The sequence below is a fragment of the Oncorhynchus mykiss genome, chromosome 3, assembly GCF_057628025.1.
Source record: "Oncorhynchus mykiss isolate SJ-2025 chromosome 3, ASM5762802v1, whole genome shotgun sequence".
Taxonomy (NCBI): Eukaryota; Metazoa; Chordata; class Actinopteri; order Salmoniformes; family Salmonidae; genus Oncorhynchus; species Oncorhynchus mykiss.
In genome coordinates this window covers 53,192,318-53,211,416 of record NC_143024.1, presented here as the reverse complement: position 1 = coordinate 53,211,416, position 19,099 = coordinate 53,192,318, and the positions used below count along the sequence as shown (strand labels likewise).

The 19,099-nt window shown below is 39.8% G+C and overlaps 1 long non-coding RNA gene across 1 annotated transcript in view; it reads left to right on the top strand.

Annotated features, from left to right (window-relative positions):
* LOC149984588 (uncharacterized) overlaps positions 1-19,099 on the top strand; it is a 238,972-nt gene that overhangs the window by 218,361 nt on the left and 1,512 nt on the right. The window lies entirely within an intron of this gene.

Here is a 19,099-nt window from a genome sequence, read left to right as displayed (position 1 = left end):
CCGGTTGGAACGTTATTCAAGATATACAGTATGTAAACAACATGCTAAAGATTGATTCAGTACATCGTTTGACATGTTTCTACAGACTGTTACTGAACTTTTGGACATTTCATCACGTTATAGTGACTTAGCTTTGTGACTTTGGAATAGTTTACCAAACGCGCTAACCAAAGTAGCTAATTGGACATAAATAACGGACATTTTCGAACAAATCAAGCATTTATTGCGGACCTGGGACTTCTAGGACTGTATTCTGATGAAGTTCATCAAAGGTAAGGAAACATTTATCATGTATTTTCTGGTTTCTGTTGACTCCAACATGGAGGATAATTTGGCTACTGTTCTGAGCGCCGTCTCAGATTATTGCATGGGTTGCTTTTTCCGTAAACTTTTTTTAAATCTGACACAGCGGTTGCATTAAGGAGAGGCATATCTATAATTCCATGTGTATAACTTGTATTTCTGTTGAAACGATGTGGCTATGCAAAATCACTTGATGTTTTTGGAACTAGTGAATCTAACGCGCCAATGTAAACTCCGATTGTTTTTATATAAATTTGAACTTTATCAAACAAAACATGCATGTATTGTGTAACATGAAGTCCTATGAGTGTCATCTGTTGAAGATAATTCAAGGTTATTGATGAAATTTATCTTTATTCCTGGATTTTGTGAATGCTATATTTTGCTGGAAAATGGCTGTGCTTATTGTGGTTTGGTGGAGACCTAACATAATCGCTGAAAAGCCTATTTGAAATCGGACACTTTGGGATTAACAACGAGAATAGCTTTAAAATTATATAAGACACATGTATGTTTTAGGAATTGTAATTATGAGATTTCTGTGGTTTGAATTTGGCGCCCTCTATTTTCACTGGTAGTTGTCATATCGATCCCGATATCGGGATTGCAGCCATAACAGGTTAACTTCTTGACGCTACACATCCCTTAAGCAGGATAATTGTCATCAGCAACCGCTGAATAGCATAGCGCCTCAGTCAAATAATATTACAAAAAATATTCATATTCATGAAATCACAAGTGCAATATTGCAAAACACAGTTTAGCCTTTTGTTAATCCACCCATCATCTCAGATTTTGAAATGATGCTTTATAGCGAAAGCAATCCAAGTGTTTGTATAAGTTTATCGATCGCATGACAAAACATTAAGTACACTTAGCATCAGGTAGCTTGGTCACGAAAATCAGAAGAGCAATCAAATTAATCGTTTACCTTTGATGATCTTTGGATGTTTTCACTCACGAGACTCCCAGTTACACAACAAATGTTCCTTTTGTTCCATAAAGATAATTTTTATATCCAAAATACCTCAGTTTCTTTGTCGCGTTATGTTCGGAAATCCACAGGAAAGAGCGGTCACGACAACGAATACAAATTCCAAATAATATCCGTAATGTCCACAGAAACATGTCAAATGTTTTTTATAATCAATCCTCAGGTTGTTTTTAAACTATATAATCGATAATATATCAACCGCAAATGTCTTTCACAGTAGGAGAGGGAAAAACAATAGCTGTCCAAATTCTGTTGCGCGAGCAAATCTGATGTGACCACTTAACGAGATGTTATCGTTCTGGCTCATTTTTCAAAATAAAAGCTTGTCTGAAGACTGTTGACACCTTGAGGAAGCGATAGGAAAAGGAATCTGGTTGATATCCCTTTAAATGGAGCAATGGGAGAATATGGAACATGGCGTTTTCAAAATAGAAGCCACTTCCTGGTTTGATTTTTCTCAGGGTTTCCCCTGCAATATCAGTTCTGTTATACTCACAGACAATATTTTGACAGTTTTGGAAACTTTAGAGTGTTTTCTATCCTAATCTGTCAATTATATGCATATTGTAGTATCTGGTCCGGAGAAATAGGCTGTTTACTTTGGGAACTTTATTTTTCCAAACATAAAAATAGTGCTCCCAAGAGTAAAGAGGTTAATTAGTGCTGAAAATTCACTTTTTGGGGGGGCGTTGCTATGGAGACCCTGAAAGAGCTATCGGACAGAAACTTTTAGGGTCCATCTCTATGGGTCGAGGCTGTTTCAATGCACCTAGTCTTATGATTCGGGGACTTTTCCAAATGTTGTCATTTTTGTGATGGTAAAAACGAATTGAAGATATTGCAAATGGACGAGGCTGGTTCTCGGCCTGAGAAGCTTCTAGAGCCACATAACTGACCGTGCACTACCGACTTAAGCTCTAGAAAAAGTTTAGAACGTTTCAGAGCTCTTGGTCTGACGGTTCTCTGATGGTTCGAACGCCATGTGTCTCTAAGCCCCACACTGTGACACTCTATATTGGCTGTGTGTGTGTGTGTGTGTGTGAGAGAGAGACTACAGAAAATCACACAAAAAAATAACAAAAAAATAATTGTTTTAGCATCATAAAATGGAAGTTGTGCAATTTCTCGTAAACTACGACAGATAAATGTCTGGTTCGATTTTTCCTTACACCGTAGGTTTATTTACTTTGACATAAAGCAGTCAAATTAGCACTTTATTACAGTTTTTGACCTTGATTCCTACAAAATTTGCATTAACTCAAAGAGCATTGTGGCCTCGACACCATTTTGTTTTTGGGCTGAAAGTACATTTGGCCACCCCTGTGTTCACTGAGGTTCGTCTTTGAAGTCTATTCCATTTACGAGGAACGACCATGTTCATTTGGTTATGAAATGTCCATTTGCCATATACAGTCAGTCGCCATCTGGTGGAATTCTCAGGTACAGCAAAAAATCTATAATTTATATCTCAGAAACCGAGTGTCCTGGACGTCCAGGCCTTGCGTTGCGACCTGAGGATGTTGGCCTATTTTAATAGAACCCGTGGACATCTAGTAAGGGACAGTCCATTTTCCCTATTGAAATCCTCATCAATCATAAGGGAGCTGCCACATGCATCTCTTATGTAGGTTAGAGTGGTAGAAAGTGGCTTTAGCAGCGGATACAGAGGAAGAGAAGGTAGAGAGGAGGGAGAGAACGGATGATTTGTCCTTCGCAAGTTTAGTTTTCCTACATTTTAGCTCAGCTGCCTGCAGCTCTGTTCTGTAGGCTTGCAATGAGTCACTCATTCATGAAGCAGGAGGGGAGGGCCGACCCGGCCGGGAGGAAAGGGGACAGTGCTGGGCGAGAGTCGTGTTGAAGAGGCAGTATCAGGAGACAGGAACATTTAGCAGAAGGGAGAGATGACAGGATAGAAGCAGAGAGAGTAGTGGGAGAGAGAAGGAAAGATTGTGATGGTGCATGGCCATCTGGGTAGAGGCTGAGTGGTTAGGGTTGGAGGAAAGGGAGACAAAAATGGAAGCAAAGTAGTGATCAGAGACCTGGAGCGGGTTGCAGTGAGATTGGTAGGCAAGCAGTCACTAGTAAAGATAAGGTCAAGCATATTGCCTGCCCTGTGAGTTTGGGGGAGGGGGGTTGCGAAAGGGTGATGTCAGAAGAGGCAAAGAGGGGAAGAGAGAGTTGGAAAAGAAATGATTCGAAGGCAGACGTAGTTAGAAGACGCCAAGTACGAAGAGCGGTGAGCCATCGTCAGAAAATTTGGTTATCATTGAGGAACTCTCCAAGGACACCTGGTGGGCGATAGATTACATTCATGTTACACTTGCGTGGATAAGTGACAGTGACAGCATGGAATTCAAATGAGGATATGGACAGGTGAGAGGGAGAAAAGATAAAATCTCCACTTAGGAGAAATGAGTGCACCTGTGCCACCACCACAATGACCAGATGCTCTCAGACTATGAGAGAAAACATAGTTAGATAAAGAAAGACCAATTGGAGTAGCGTGTTCTCTGGGGTGATCCATGTCTCCATCAGGGCCAAAAAGTCAAGGAACTGAAGGGCAACATGGGCTTAGATGAACTGTGGCAATTTCAAACGCTGCCAGAGACTTGGAATTCCACATGGGTTCTGTGCACAGGGTACATTAGAAGGGTTGCAGCCAAGGAGTGGTGAGCGTTTGTAAAGCCTACAGGGAGAGGTCTGAATACGTATAGAAAACACACGCATAGTTGACAAAGCTATAAAAGAGCAAAAACGAGAATCTGTAAATAGCTAGGTAAGATACTCAAGCGAGAGAGTGGTGTGAAGCCTACCTCTCTTTCCATCCTCAAACAACTGCAGATCAACTAGACAGAACCGTCTTTGTTTCTGCAACAAAACCGCCACTGAGTACTACCGCCGCTTACAGCTGTGGCTGAAAAACCAGGGGAGACTGAAAAACTAACACTAATTGTTGATTGCCTATGGTGTCATAGGGGCAGAGGGGAGCGGCTCTGTTGGATCTGCAGTGTGTGACATTTGGTGTGGCGTTATTTTATGTTTTTAATTTGTACACTTAGTTTACAAAAAATCTGCCAAACGTGGATTCACAGTGGAGGGGTGTTGGACTGATCTTGTTGATCGTGTACATACCCGCTACGAACGGACTGAATTATGAAAATGCTGCTGGCAGCGGAATCCAATACAGCAGAGAGTTCTTACTACAAAGCAACTCAAATTCGAACACGATGGATATCCAAATGGCCCATCTAATACCCGATTGTCTGCGAGTGGATTACAAGTCCAAATGCAAACGTGGGAAAAGCGGGGGAATCAGACAAAGACTGATGAGGGGAAAGCGGATGAGTTGTTAGCGAATTTGCGCTTCCAACACGAATATCGGGAGGCCTGTTTGCTGGCATTTACTGAGTCTTGGCTGGATGACAGAGTCCTGGACGGCTTCACTCTGGTCAGAGCGGACCGTGATCTGACAGTCACAGGGAAACCTCACGGCGGGGGCGTCTGCCTGCTTGTCAGGGATCAGTGGTGTAAATCGATCCTGGTAAGAGAGACACTCTGTACACCCAACATTGAACTGCTTTCTGTGTCACTGCAACCTTACTATCTGCCCAGTGAGTTCCCCCAATTGTTTGTTACCGTTGTGTATATTCAACCTAAAGCTAATATAATAAAGGCATCAGAGATTATTTATAATCTGTCACAGAAACTGGAATCCCACTCCCCCAAAGCACCCAAATTTATTTTTGGGGATTTTAACAACTGTACCTTGCACAAAGTCTTGCGCACATACCATCAGTATGTGAAATGCCACACTAGGAAAAATAGGACTCTTGACTTGTGCTATGGGACAATACCAAAGGCGTTCTCTGCCACCACCAGACATCCCATGGGGACATCAGACCACAATGTGGTCTACCTCAGGCCAACCTCCTGGAGAGGGAGAAACCCACAGTTAAAACTGTCCAGATCTGGAATGACAACAGTATCACTTGTCTCCAGGGGTGTTTTGACTGTACAATGTGGGAGGTATTTGAGTACAGCAGCTCTGATCTGGATGAACTCATAATGTTATTTCAGACTATGTAAACTTCTGTGTTGAGTCAGTTGTGCCTACTAAGACCTGTAAACTCTTCCCTAACAACAAGCCTTGGGTATCAAAACATCTAAAATTACTACTTGATAGGAAGAAGGCAGTTTATGCTGGGGTGATAGAAAGGCTTTAAGAGATGTACAACGTCAGATCAAAAGACAGATACTGGTGGACAAGGAGGCATACAAGCAAAGGGTGGAGAGGACCCTCGCCTCAGGAAACGCAAGGGTGGCCTGGCAAGGGATTAAATCCATGGCTAGTGCCCCCCATATAGGCAGGGGAAAAACCAGTGCTGACCTTAGGGGATATGAGGGCCAGAACATGGCTAATGAACTGAATGTTTTCTTCTCAAGATTTGAATCAGACATCTTCCTGTCAGAGGTAAAACAAGTGGAAGCATCATTACAAATGTTTCAGAGAGTTGTTGTTCAACAGTCTGATGTTCTAAAGTTGTTCAGGGGATGTAACACATACAAAAGCCCAGGCCCAGACAAAATACGTGGACATGTGTTAAAGCACTGTGCTGAAAAATTGGCTGGCGTTTTTACAGAGATTTTCCAATCCTCACTCGACCAGTAACTTGTGCCAGTATTGTGGAAAAACGTAATAATTATCCAATTCCTAAAGCATCTAATCCCACTGTGTTGAATGACTACCGCCCTGTCGCCTTGACATCCTTAGTAATGAAATGCCTTGAGAAAATTGTGAAAAGTCATATTCTCAGTGTCACCCAGAAGCTCCTCGACCCATTTCAGTTTGCCTATCAGCCTAGCAGAGGAGTTGATGATGCCATTCTTACCCTCCTTAACATGGTCTATAGACATATAGAGGGTGCCAAATCCCATGTCAGGGTTCTATTTGTTGACTTTTCTTCTGCCTTCAACACAATCCAGCCTTACATTCTGGCACAGAGACGGGACTTCTCCTTAGATGGGCTGCAGGTTTTGTGGCTGTTGGACTTCCTGAGCCAACGCTCACAGCGAGTCAAAATAGGTCCCCATGTGTCGGATATACACAATACCAACACAGGCTCTCCTCAGGGATGTGTTTTGTCCCCACTTCTGTACATCTTGTACACTAATAGTTGTACTAGTTCCCATACTAACAGACACCTCGTTAAGTCTGTTGCATGATGATGAGGAACATCATGGCTCAGTCCTAGATTACTTTGTAGAGTGGTTTGAGGAATCACACTTGGTCCTCAATACCAACAAGACCAAAGAGATGTGCATAGACTTCAGGATGCGTACAACACCTACCTCTGCAACATCTATCAGAGGTCAGAATATAGAAATTGTAGAGGAATATAAATATCTGGGTGTCCTTTTGGACAATAAGCTTCAGTGGAGTAAATGTACAGACCTGATCTACAAAAAGAGCCAACAGAGACTGTTCTGTCTAAAAAAGTTTTTTTTTTTATTATAGACTGTACTATACTGACTCAGTTTTACAAATCCTTTATTGAGAGTATTTTAACTTTTTGTATTGTTTGTTGGTTTGGCAATGCCACTGTCAGCCAGAGAAACATGCTGAGAAGGATTATTACCACAGCAAGCAAGGTAATGGAGTCAAACAGACAGGCCTGGATGAGATCTTTAAGGTCTGGGCCCTCCGTTAGGCTCACAAAATCATTTTAGACCCAAGTCACCCCCTGTACCTTGACTTTGAATTACTCCCCTCTGGGCGCAGGTATAGGGCACCCCTCAGAAGGAAAAACAGAACGAGACAATCATTTGGGCCAGGTGTGATATCCCTCCTAAATAGCTCGGGTGAATGTTGCCATTGACTCCGTAAGGCCAGCAGGCTATTATTTTCTTCTTTTTTATTTAATGTTTTATTTCTTATTTCTTACTATTATTATTTTTATTGGTGCGTAACTGTTATGAAAGTTGTATTGTCAATTTTGTTTTGTATTTAATTGACGCCAGGGGTTCCCCTAGGGGAACGCCACCTCCCCCCGTTCAGCTCAAACCGTGGCGCATGGAACGCAAAAATATTCTTAGAAATATTTAACCTCCACACATTAACAAGTCCAATAGCTCAAATGAAAGATAAACACCTTGTTCATCTACCCAGCATGTCAGATTTTTTAAATGTTTTACGGCGAAAACACACCACATATTTATATTAGACCACCACCGAAACCAAGACAAGAGGCAGCCATTTTGTCCCAGAAAATATCAAATTAAAAAAGCAGGATTAAAAAATAAATCATTCACTAACCTTTTGAAAATCTTCATCGGATGACAGTAATAGGACATGTTACACAGTACATTTTTTTTTTCAATAATATGCCATTTATATCCATAAATGTCCATTTACATTGAATTCATGTTCAGAAAATACTCAAAAATGTCAGCAGAAAATGTAGGTAGCGCCGCAAGATAACGTAAATAGACATCATAAACTTTGACTAAATATACATGTTCTACATATAGTTAGAAAGATACACTGCTTCTTTATGCAATCGCTTTGTTACATTTATTTTTAACGTTACAGAAATCGCACACTATTCAATATTCTGAGACGGCGCTCAGATATAAGCTACATTTCTCCGTAATGTTGGAGTCAACAGAAACACAGATTTCAGCATAAATATTTCCTTACCTTCGATGGTCTTCGTTCAGAATGTTCTGTAAAGGTTCATACTTACCCAATACATCGTTTGGTTTCAAGTCTTGCGTCTTTGTATTAGCTACTGCTAATAACATCAGCTTAAATGCACCCAAAATGTCCTCTGGTCCGGAAAAGTTGTGCATCAAAACTTCAAAATTACATATTATATGTTGACTAAACAGGTCAAACTAAGTGCAAAACCAAGCTTTAGGATGTTATAGACATACAAAACAATTTTCAATTCAACCGGTCATTGTTTGTCCTTCTTCTGAGTACTGGAACAAAGGAATGGCTGGGACCAATTCGCGTCCCTAACGCACAGGTTTTTTCTCGCGGCACTTACTCAAATCACTCCCCAGATCCATAAGTGGTTGGGAAGGGTGGGGGCGATGACGTCAAAGTTGCTCCAACTTTCATGACCACAAAACTAGTTTGGAAGAATGCCTGCCCTGTGAGTTCTGCTATACTTACAGACATAATTCCAACGGTTTTAGAAGCTTTAGAGTGTTTTCTATCCAATAATAATTATTATATACATATATTAGCAATTTATGACACATTTTTTTCAGTTTACTATGGGCACGCAATTGCTCCAAAGGGGGCAGTAGTCAGCCATATCTTTAACAAGTTTTAAACACCACTTTAAATGTGTACATGACACTGCAACAAAATTTCCCCATGGGGACAATAAAGTCAGTAAGTAAGTAAGTAAGAAGAGGTGAATCCGCTCTCCCTCGAATACAGCCACTGATTATCAACACAAATCAAAAATTGCCCAGCCCCTTGATCCTGGTTGATGTGTTAACAACTATTAACAATTTATGAGCAGTCAGCAGTTCACATACCAAGTAGGCCACTGGGAAGACAGGCAGCAATTAGCTGGCCCTAGCTAGGAAAAAGACTATTATACCATAGCAGATAAAGGCAAGAAAATTATACTTATTACTACTGGAGATATCAGGAGTCCTCTAGCTATAGAATGAAGCTAATCTTGTAATTGTAGTTGCTTATGTAACAATTATCAGAACAGGCATTGACTGATAAACAGAAAAAAACTTAGACCCATTCTTTGATTATTTTTTTTTTGATCCAAATCTTCACTTTTTTTCAGTATTTTAATATTGCTGCTTGGTCAGCCTCTGTCATTGGTCTCGATCACACAGCCCGATACTCCTCAGGCCTGTAAGACACATGAAACACATAGGTAGGCTGTTGAATTGACATTACATCTGTCATGGATCCGGTCCATACATTACCATTTTGCTGTTTTTAGTTTAGCCCAGAGAACTGAGAATCTCTCTTTACAGTCAAGACAGTGCTGCTGGGTGCCTACCCTCTGTGTACATCAACATCCGGATCAAGATCCTCATTATTGTCCAGCGTTGTTGTAGAACTGACTCTAATGTACTTCACCTAGGTGGTGTAGGGATTTTAGCAGGGTTGGACAATCATGGACGGTGACCTGATTAGCATTTTTTTGGTAGAGAGATAACGGAGAGAGGATTTTCTGGGCATTCTCATGTTATTTACAGTGACATAGGTGTACCTTCACAATAAGATACTTAAATGAATGAGTACACTGCATTTTTATGGGCAAACATCAGTGAGGCTGAATTGTTGGTGTCTGCTGACTCCTGAAACAAAATTGACCTAGCGGCTCGATTCGGTCTTATATAGCAACATTTGACACTGTGTTTTTAACAATGGATAACTGTATAGAATCAGACCTAGAAAATGGTATATTATACACTACATTTGAGGAACAATGGGAAAGTAATTCTCACTTTTGAGAAAATGGCTCTTCAATGTCTTGGTACACTTACTGGAGAGCTCTCCTTTGTCTACACCCATTCATCATCGTTCACACTCACTTAAGCCTTAGTCCCACGCATCTCTTTAAGCGCACGGATCCCATTATCGGGATCAAAACATCTGGTCAAGCTGGAGTGCGCCAAATTCAAATGACAAAATCGTAATATTAAACATTCATGAAAATACAAGTGTCTTACTTCGTTTAAAAGGTTAACTTCTTGTTAATCCAACTGCTTTTTCAGATTTCAAAAAGGCTTTACGGCGAAAGCATACCATGTGATTATCTGAGGACAAAGGCCCGCATACACCAGCAATAAAAACATTTTCCAAACCAGCAGAGGCTTCACAAAAATCAGAAATAGTGATAAAATAAATCACTTACCTTTGAAGATCTTCCTATGTTTGCAATCCCAATGGTCCCAGCTACACAAGAATCGGTCGTTTTGTCGATAAAGTCCTTTATATCCCAAAAAAGACAGTTTACTTGGAGCGTTTGATTCAGTAATCCACAGGTTACACTCTTTCAAAATGCAGACGAAGTGATCCCAAAAGTTACAGGTAAACTTTGTCCAAACAAGTCAAACAACGTTTCTAATCAATCCTTAGGTTCCCTAATATGTAAATAAATGATACAATTTAAAACGGAATGTAGTATGTGCAATACCGGAGATAAATAATGAAGTGTGAGCCCTCATCCACGTGCGCCAAGACTACAATCCAAATGAGAGCCACCTTGAAAAACTACAACTACTAAGTCATTTTTCAAAAAACAAGCCTGAAACCCTTTCTGAAGACTGTTGGCATCTAGTGGAAAGCACAGGAACTGTAATCTGGGAGGAATTCCTTTGAATATCCCATAGACAAGCATTTGAATAGACTGTGATCTCAAAAAAAATATTTCCGGATAGCTTTTCCTCAGGTTTTCGCCTGCCATATCAGTTGTGTTATACTCATAGACCTTATTTTAACAGTTCTAGAAACTTCAGAGTATAATCTATCCAATGCTACCCGTTACATGCATATCCTAGTTTCTGGGCCTGAGTAACAGGCAGTTTACTTTGGGCACGTCATTTATCTGAACTTCCGAACACTGCCCCCTAGCCCTAAGAGGTTTAAGGAGTCACATGTACTTAACAACTAAAGACTTCAAGACTAAAGGCTGGTGTGTACCACGTCTATCGAAAGTTGTCGCAGTGAGATCATGAACATTCTATTATCGTCCGACATCAAATCAAATCAAATGTATTTATATAGCCCTTAGTACATCAGCTGATATCTCAAAGTGCTGTACAGAAACCCAGCCTAAAACCCCAAACAGCAAGCAATGCAGGTGTAGAAGCACGGTGGCTAGGAAAAACTCCCTAGAAAGGCCAAAACCTAGGAAACCTTGGCCAAGATGTTCAAATGTTCATAAATGACCAGCATGGTCCAATAATAATAAGGCAGAACAGTTGAAACTGGAGCAGCAGCACGGCCAGGTGGACTGGGGACAGCAAGGAGTCATCATATCAGGTAGTCCTGAGGCATGGTTCTAGGGCTCAGGTCCTCCGAGAGAGAGAAAGAAAGAGAGAAAGAGAGAATTAGAGAGAGCACACTTAAATTCACACAGGACACCGAATAGGACAGGAGAAGTACTCCAGATATAACAAACTGACCCTAGCCCCCCGACACAAACTACTGCAGCATAAATACTGGAGGATGAGACAGGAGGGGTCAGGAGACACACATCAAACTTGTTGTTGTCATTATTAAAAAGTATAAACACAACAACTACATGCTGCAGCCTAGTAGTCCAAAATAGCATAACTAGTGTATTTTAACACCAATAAACCCACCGGTTTAAAAATGAATTTAGTACAGTGGAAGTCGGAAGTTTAAACACACCTTAGCCAAATACATTTCAATTCCTGACATTTAATCCTAGTAAAAAATGCCTGTTTTAGGTCAGTTCGGATCACCACTGTATTTTAAGAATGTGAAATGTCAGAATAAAAGTAGAGATAATGATTTATTTCATTTTTATTTCTTTCATCACATTCACAGTGGGTCAGAAGTTTACGTACACTCAATTAGTATTTGGTAGCATTGCCTTTCAATTGTTTAACTTGGGTCAAATGTTTAGTGTAGCCTTCCACAAGCTTCCCACAATAAGTTGCTCCTGACAGAGCTGGTGTAACTGAGTCAGGTTTGAAGGCCTCCTTGCTCGCACACGCTTTTTCAGTTCTGACCACAAATGTTCTATAGGATTGAGGTAAGGGCTTTCTGATGGCCACTCCAATACCTTGACTTTGTTGCCCTTAAGACATTTTGCCACAACTTTGGAAGTATGCTTGGGGTCATTGTCCATTTGGAAGACCCATTTGCAACCAAGCTTTAACTTCCTGACTGATGTTTTAAGATGTTGCTTCAATATATCCACATAATTTTCCTACCTCATAATCCTATCTATTTTGTGAAGTGCACCAGTCCCTCCTGGTGTTCTTCAGCTTGCAAGCCTCCCCATTTTTCCTCCAAACATAACAATGGTCATTATGGCCAAACAGTTCTATTTTGATTCATCAGACCAGAGGACATTTCTCCAAAAATGTACGATCTTTTGTCCCCATGTGCATTTGCAAACCGTAGTCTGGCTTTTTTATGGTGGTTTTGGATTAGTGGCTTCTTCCTTGCTCAGCGGCCTTTCAGATTATGTAGATATAGGACTCGTTATACTGTGGATATAGATACTTTTGTACCTGTTTCCTCCAGCATCTTCACAAGGTCCTTTGCTGTTGTTCTGTGATTGATTTGCTCTTTTCGCACCAAAGTACGTTCATCTCTAGGAGACAGAACGCGTCTCCTTCTTGAGCGGTATGGTGGCAGCAGGGTCCCATGGTGTTTATACTTGCATACTATTGTTTGTACAGATGAAGTTGGTACCTTCAGGAATTTGGAAATTGCTCCCAAGGATGAACCAGACTTGTGGAAGTCTGAGGTCTTCGCTGATTTCTTTTGATTTTCCCATGATGTCAAGCAAAGAGGCACTGAATTTGAAGGTACAGTGGGGAGAACAAGTAATTGATACACTGCCAATTTTGCAGGTTTTCCTACTTACAAAGCATGTAGACGTCTGTCATCTTTATCGTATGAACACTCGTACAACAAAAATCCAGAAAATCACATTGTATGATTTTTAAGTAATTAATTTGCATTTTATTGCATGACATAAGTATTTGATCACCTACCAACCAGTAAGAATTCCGGCTCTCACAGACCTGTTCGTTTTTCTTTAAGAAGCCCTCCTTTTCTCCACTCATTACCTGTATTAACTGCACCTGTTTGAACTCGTTACCTGTATAAAAGACACATGTCCACACACTCAATGAAACAGACTCCAACCTCTCCACAATGGCCAAGACCAGGGAGCTGTGTAAGGACATCAGGGATACAATTGTAGACCTATACAAGGCTGGGATGGGCTACAGGACAATAGGTAAGCAGCTTGGTGAGAAGGCAACAACTGTTGGCGCAATTATTCGATTATGGAAGAAGTTCAAGATGACGGTCAATCACCCTCGGTCTGGGGCTCCATGCAAGATCTCAATGATCATGAGGAAGGTGAGTGATCAGCCCAGAACTACAAGGCAGGACCTGGTCAATGACCTGAAGAGAGCCGGGACCACAGTCTCAAAAAAAACATTACCTTGTCTGGTAGACACAAGTACATTTGTCACATGCACAGGATATAGAAGGTGTAGTGAAATGGTTACTTGCATAGTGTCTTATTTTGTTCAGACATCTAGCTAGCTAAACAATGAACCATAATCCCAACTCATAACGTTACTACCCTGCATGAATCTGCAGGTAGCTAACCAATCAGGTTCAATGTTAGCTAGCTAATATTAGGCTATGACTAGCAAAGCAAATAGCTCTGAGATTTGAATAATATTACCACACTTATCATACACATGCCAGCTAGCTAACAGTAAGCTTTAACGTGAAACTAAATTAGAAACAGTCAACTAAGAGAAACACTTTAATCTCCAACTGTAGTTCCATGCGCATTGACAAGCAAGGAAACATTCTATGTTGCTGTAGTTCAACGCGTGTCGCTGCCTCTATAGAAACAGCCATGGCAGATAGGGCTGTTCCGCTAATACTTCAAAGTTATGTTAGACTGTTAAATATTAGTTGGCCTATGTTAATCCTTTCTTGATCTGTCCTCTTAATATAGCTGTATGTCAACAGTAGGCTGCTAATTATATGATAATTGTCAGTTCACCAATGACAACATGTTGAACGAATGGTAATCTAGTAGTCAGACTTAACTTGATGGATTAGGTCAGGGATGGAGATCTGAAAATGTTTTATGTAGAACCTTTCTTGCTTTCCAAATAATCAAATAACCCTTTCTTCCAAAACAATGCTTATTAGGATGAAAAAGGTTCTAGGTAGAACCCTTTGCCTTACAAAGAACCCTTGTCTTCCAAAAAGTGTTCTTCAGGTTAAAAACCTGTTATGGCTGCAATCCCGATACCGGGATCGATATGACAACTACCGGTGAAAATAGAGGGCGCCAAATTCAAACCACAGAAATCTCATAAATACAATTTCAAAACATACATGTGTTTTATATAATTTTAAAGCTATTCTCGTTGTTAATCCCACCAAAGTGTCCGATTTCAAATAGGCTTTTCAGCAAAAGCACTACAAACGATACATGCATGTTTTGTTTGATAAAGTTCATATTTATATCAATACATCTGAGTTTACATTGGCGCGTTAGATTCACTAGTTCCAAAAATATCAAGTGATTTTGCATAGCCACATCAGTCAACAGAAATACTCATCATAAATGTAGCTGACAATACAAGTTATACACATGGAATTATAGATATACCTCTCCTTAATGCAACCGCTGTGTCAGATTTCAAAAAAACTTTACCGAAAAAGAAACGCATGCAATAATCTGAGACGGCGCTCAAAAGTAAAAACACCACAGCCGCAAAGATGGCGTCAACATAAACAAGAAATTACATGATAAATATTCCCTTACCTTTGATCTACATCAGAAAGCACTCCAGGAATCCCAGGTCCACAATAAATGTTTGTTTTGTTCGAAAAACATAGAAGCCTCATTATTTCTATTGATGGTTGACATCTAGTGGAACCCCTAGGCAGTGCAACATCATTCATATCTCAAGGGGATTTCATTGGGGACTCTGGTGAATACATACAAGCTCAACTTTCTGACTTCCTGTTTTGATTTCAACTCAGGATTTTGCCTGCCAATATGAGTTCTGTTATACTCACAGACATCATTCAAACAGTTTTAGAAATGTCAGAGTTTTCTATCCAATACTAATAATAATATGCAAATATGATTGAGGAGCAGGCTGTTTGATATGGGCACCTTTCATCCAAGCTACTCAATACTGCCCCTGCAGCCATAAAAAGTTAAACCGTTTCTTGGTAGAAGAACCCTATCCCTTGACAGAACCCTTTTGGAATCTTTTTTTCTAAGAGTGTATGTTTTGCTGGCAATAACCCAAATATCAGAAGCAGAGGATCTCTTTCAGCTCCTGCTGATGAAAACAAATGTATGTAAGTTGTTCTTCTACATCATAATTATATGTTTGCATATTATTTTGTCTTCATTTTGGTTTATTTCTAATGATTAACTCATGTTTTCTCCTTTCTTCTTCTCAGTAACTTTCCAGGCAACAGCTCATACTGTTCTGTTCCGTAAAGAAGTCAACCAGAATTGGTACAAATATTGATGTTGGCCGTTATTCAAACAAAGAGATGCCTTTGTGGCCAACAGTGCATTATTTCAAACTACACACACGGGAGAAAAAAGGGTTCCAAACAGGTTCTTTGGCTGGATCCTTATGTAATCCTTTTTTTTCTGATTGTGCATTACCTGATCTGTTTGTATTTGAGTGTGACTGTAACAACAATAACATCTCAAACCTATTCTGGTATTCTTTTGTTCATTATTTAATTTGTGATTATATTATATTCTTAGCTCGAAATATGACTATTTATTAGTAGTAGCCATAATTCATAAATGGCACCATACAGGGTTCTATATGGAACCAATTTTGGTTAAGCGAAGAAGAACACTTAGGGTTCTACATTTGGTTCCCGTGAAGAAGAACCCTTTGGGTTCTGATTAAAGAACCCTTCTTAATAATTTTTAAGAGTTCCATATATGAAGCAAGCGATAAAACCCTTTTTGGTTCTATATGGAACCTTTTTCTAAAAGTGTGGTTCAAATTCTACAATGTTTGTGATTAAACCAGAAGGGGTATTAAAATATTACTGTACGAGCTCTGGAGTACTGCTGGTTTTCTGTTCTACCTGATTTCAAGGTTGAAAGCAATATGTAATTATTATCAATGACAAATTACATCCTTTAAACAAAAACACCTTGTTCTGAGGGTAAAACGTTGAGCCAATTATACATTTAAGTGGTAGCTGGTAGCGCATTTGTACAGTTGCACATAACATAAAGGATTAGAGGGGAAGCATTAACACAAGCTGTGTAATGTGCATTGAGGTCCAGATTTGAATTTGAGGGGTGTCTCATTGTACAATCCAAATGTACAAAAAAACAATTGTGTAATAAAAAAAAAAGATCTTCGTTTTATGAGAATGACAGATCTATAACTCACATTTCTATGTGAATTAGGTAAGGTCTCTCACAAAACTACATACTGGACCTTTAAGATTTTTACTGTAGGAGCCAATGATGTAAATGAACCCTGGATTCCCGATGCTACGTATTGTCCATTGAGAAGTCTTCCATAGGAATGAATGGAATTGTACATTATTTTAAAGTGTTTCAAAGACAAAATGACAAGTATTTTGTTATTTTTGTTGTAGTGGGGACAGTAACATTAGTAATCTAAAGACTAAATACATTAAGGAAAATATTTTTATATATTTGGAAGAACATTTTAGCTCACATCACTTAAGTACGCATTAAGGTGTAATATAATTCATGTGCCATTAATAAATGCATTTCTATAGCTTCAAAAACATGATTTACAGCGTTGTAGGTGTGCCAAGACGGAGATGTGGGGGCTCCAACACAGCAGCCCCTAATAGTCATCTGGTATACAATATAAATCATTGGTAGGAGCATCTGGCTTGAAGAGACCATTCTGTGTGTGGGTAGTTTTGCCATAACTCTTGTAATTGTAGAGTCAATGTAAAATGGCTCTAATCTCTGTGTCCTGAGACACAGAGAGTAATCTTCTAATCTTCAATCTTCTCTTCCTATAATGACGTATAATACTCTTCAAACCAGCTGACCACTGACCTCAGAAACCTTGTTAAGAAATAAACTTGGGAGTCTGCAAAGAAACGAGGATCCATAATTTTGGCTTTTAGAATGCTAGTCTGGTGTTGTGGAGGAGGCGACAATCTCTGGAGAGCCATTATCGAATCCCCCACCCCCGAGAAAAAAAGAAACTATAATTGCTTGACCTTTATCGAATCCTCTTAAGGAGAAACAGGCGTGTGCCATCCCACATTACATCCGCATAATTAACACCAATCGATTGGGCTCCTATTTTTCTCTGCCTTGATATTGGACAAGTGGACGAACGGATGGCTGTCGTGTGAAGTAACACTAGGTGAATACATTAGCCCGGCGGGTCAATGATGGTGATGAAAACAGAGCAGAGAGATAGAGAAAGGTACTTTGTGCTGCCAGAGACCAGCTTCAGACATTTGTCAAACTGTATTGACAGACATTATTTGAATATCAATACATTTGTTCAGTGGATTGACTTTTGGTTTGTGCTCGATCATGAGATGTATCCCTTGACTATCATAAATTAAAGAAGACATTACAAGACACTAATTTATGCTTTCATATCACACCCAAATGATTTTCACAGTATTGTTCCAGCCTGAACTGTAATGTGGGAGCTCGAATGTTTGTCTTTTTACACCACCCCCATAGTGTAAAATAAAAGCTGTCTGATCTCATTCTGAGCTGTACTCATGAAAAAATGTATCAAAAAAGATTGAGAGAGAATTTGGGTCGGCACAATGCTGTACTAGTTTTATTCACTTTTCTGTACACTCTTTTTTCAGAAGTACACAATGGGTTGTCAATGTTGATAGTAACCCATGGGGATTTTCAGGAAACCAGGACAGAGAAAACATACAAGAGGAATTTTCTCACACATTATATACCGAGTACTTCCAGCAATGAGACCTTGCCAGTCATGTGATGATAGACAAAGCATAGTGCATGCCCCAAGTTTTATAAATGCTAGTCATGTCTAAGGCAAATCTAATCCTGCCTTTTGCCACCTTGGGGAGATAAACATTTTGTTGCCAATGTGGGACTCCACTTCCTTTCCGCTGTTGGTCTTCTGTGATTTGCATAAAGGTCAAGAGGTCACAGACAGAGCTGCATAGCATGGCATATTAATTCCCCTTACCGAATAAACAGGCTTCTGGCAGACAGTTGTGGCAAATCTTTGGCCAATTTGCTGCTGTTTAGCGACAAACTCATATTTTTCAGCAAAAACTAATTTAAACATACTAAATGTACTAAAGAATGTGTATTCAATGTCTTAACAGAAACATAAATCCAATACAATTTGAAATCATCAGCATGTTAATGAAGAAAAGACAATATATATCAAATACATTTTTATTTAAAGGTACAATCAGCAGTTGCTACATAAATGTTTGTGTCAGGCGGTGGGTAACTGGTGCAGTGAATCAGGCGCAGGAGAGCAGAGATGTGTACAAGGTAATTAATTCCACGACAGCACCAGTATACAGACAATACTCAAGTGCAGAGAAATACCGGTCACTCGAAAATAACTGGAGTACATACATAACCCGGCAAACACAACCAGCCGACAAGTACCGACATAAACAATCAATAAACACGCACACTAACATGTGGGAAACAGAGGGTTAAATAATGAAAATGTAATTGGGGAATTGAAACCAGGTGTGTAGAAAACAAAGACAAAACAAAAAGTTGATCGGCGATGGCTAGAAGACCGGTGACGTCGCCCGCAGAACAAGGAGCGGGACCGGCTTTGGCGGAAGTCGTGACAGTTTGGAGTTATAAATCAATTATATGTACCCATTTATGTGGGTTTGGGGAGTACGCATTGTTATTGTTTCTACAGATGATTGCCGCTTTAAAGGTGTAATATGCAGAAATCGCTCTGCCATTTCCTGGTTGCTAAAATTCGAATAGTTCGCCTAATTTCCATTTATGTGACAAAACAAGCATTGTAGCTCTCAACCTCAACTCTGGACCT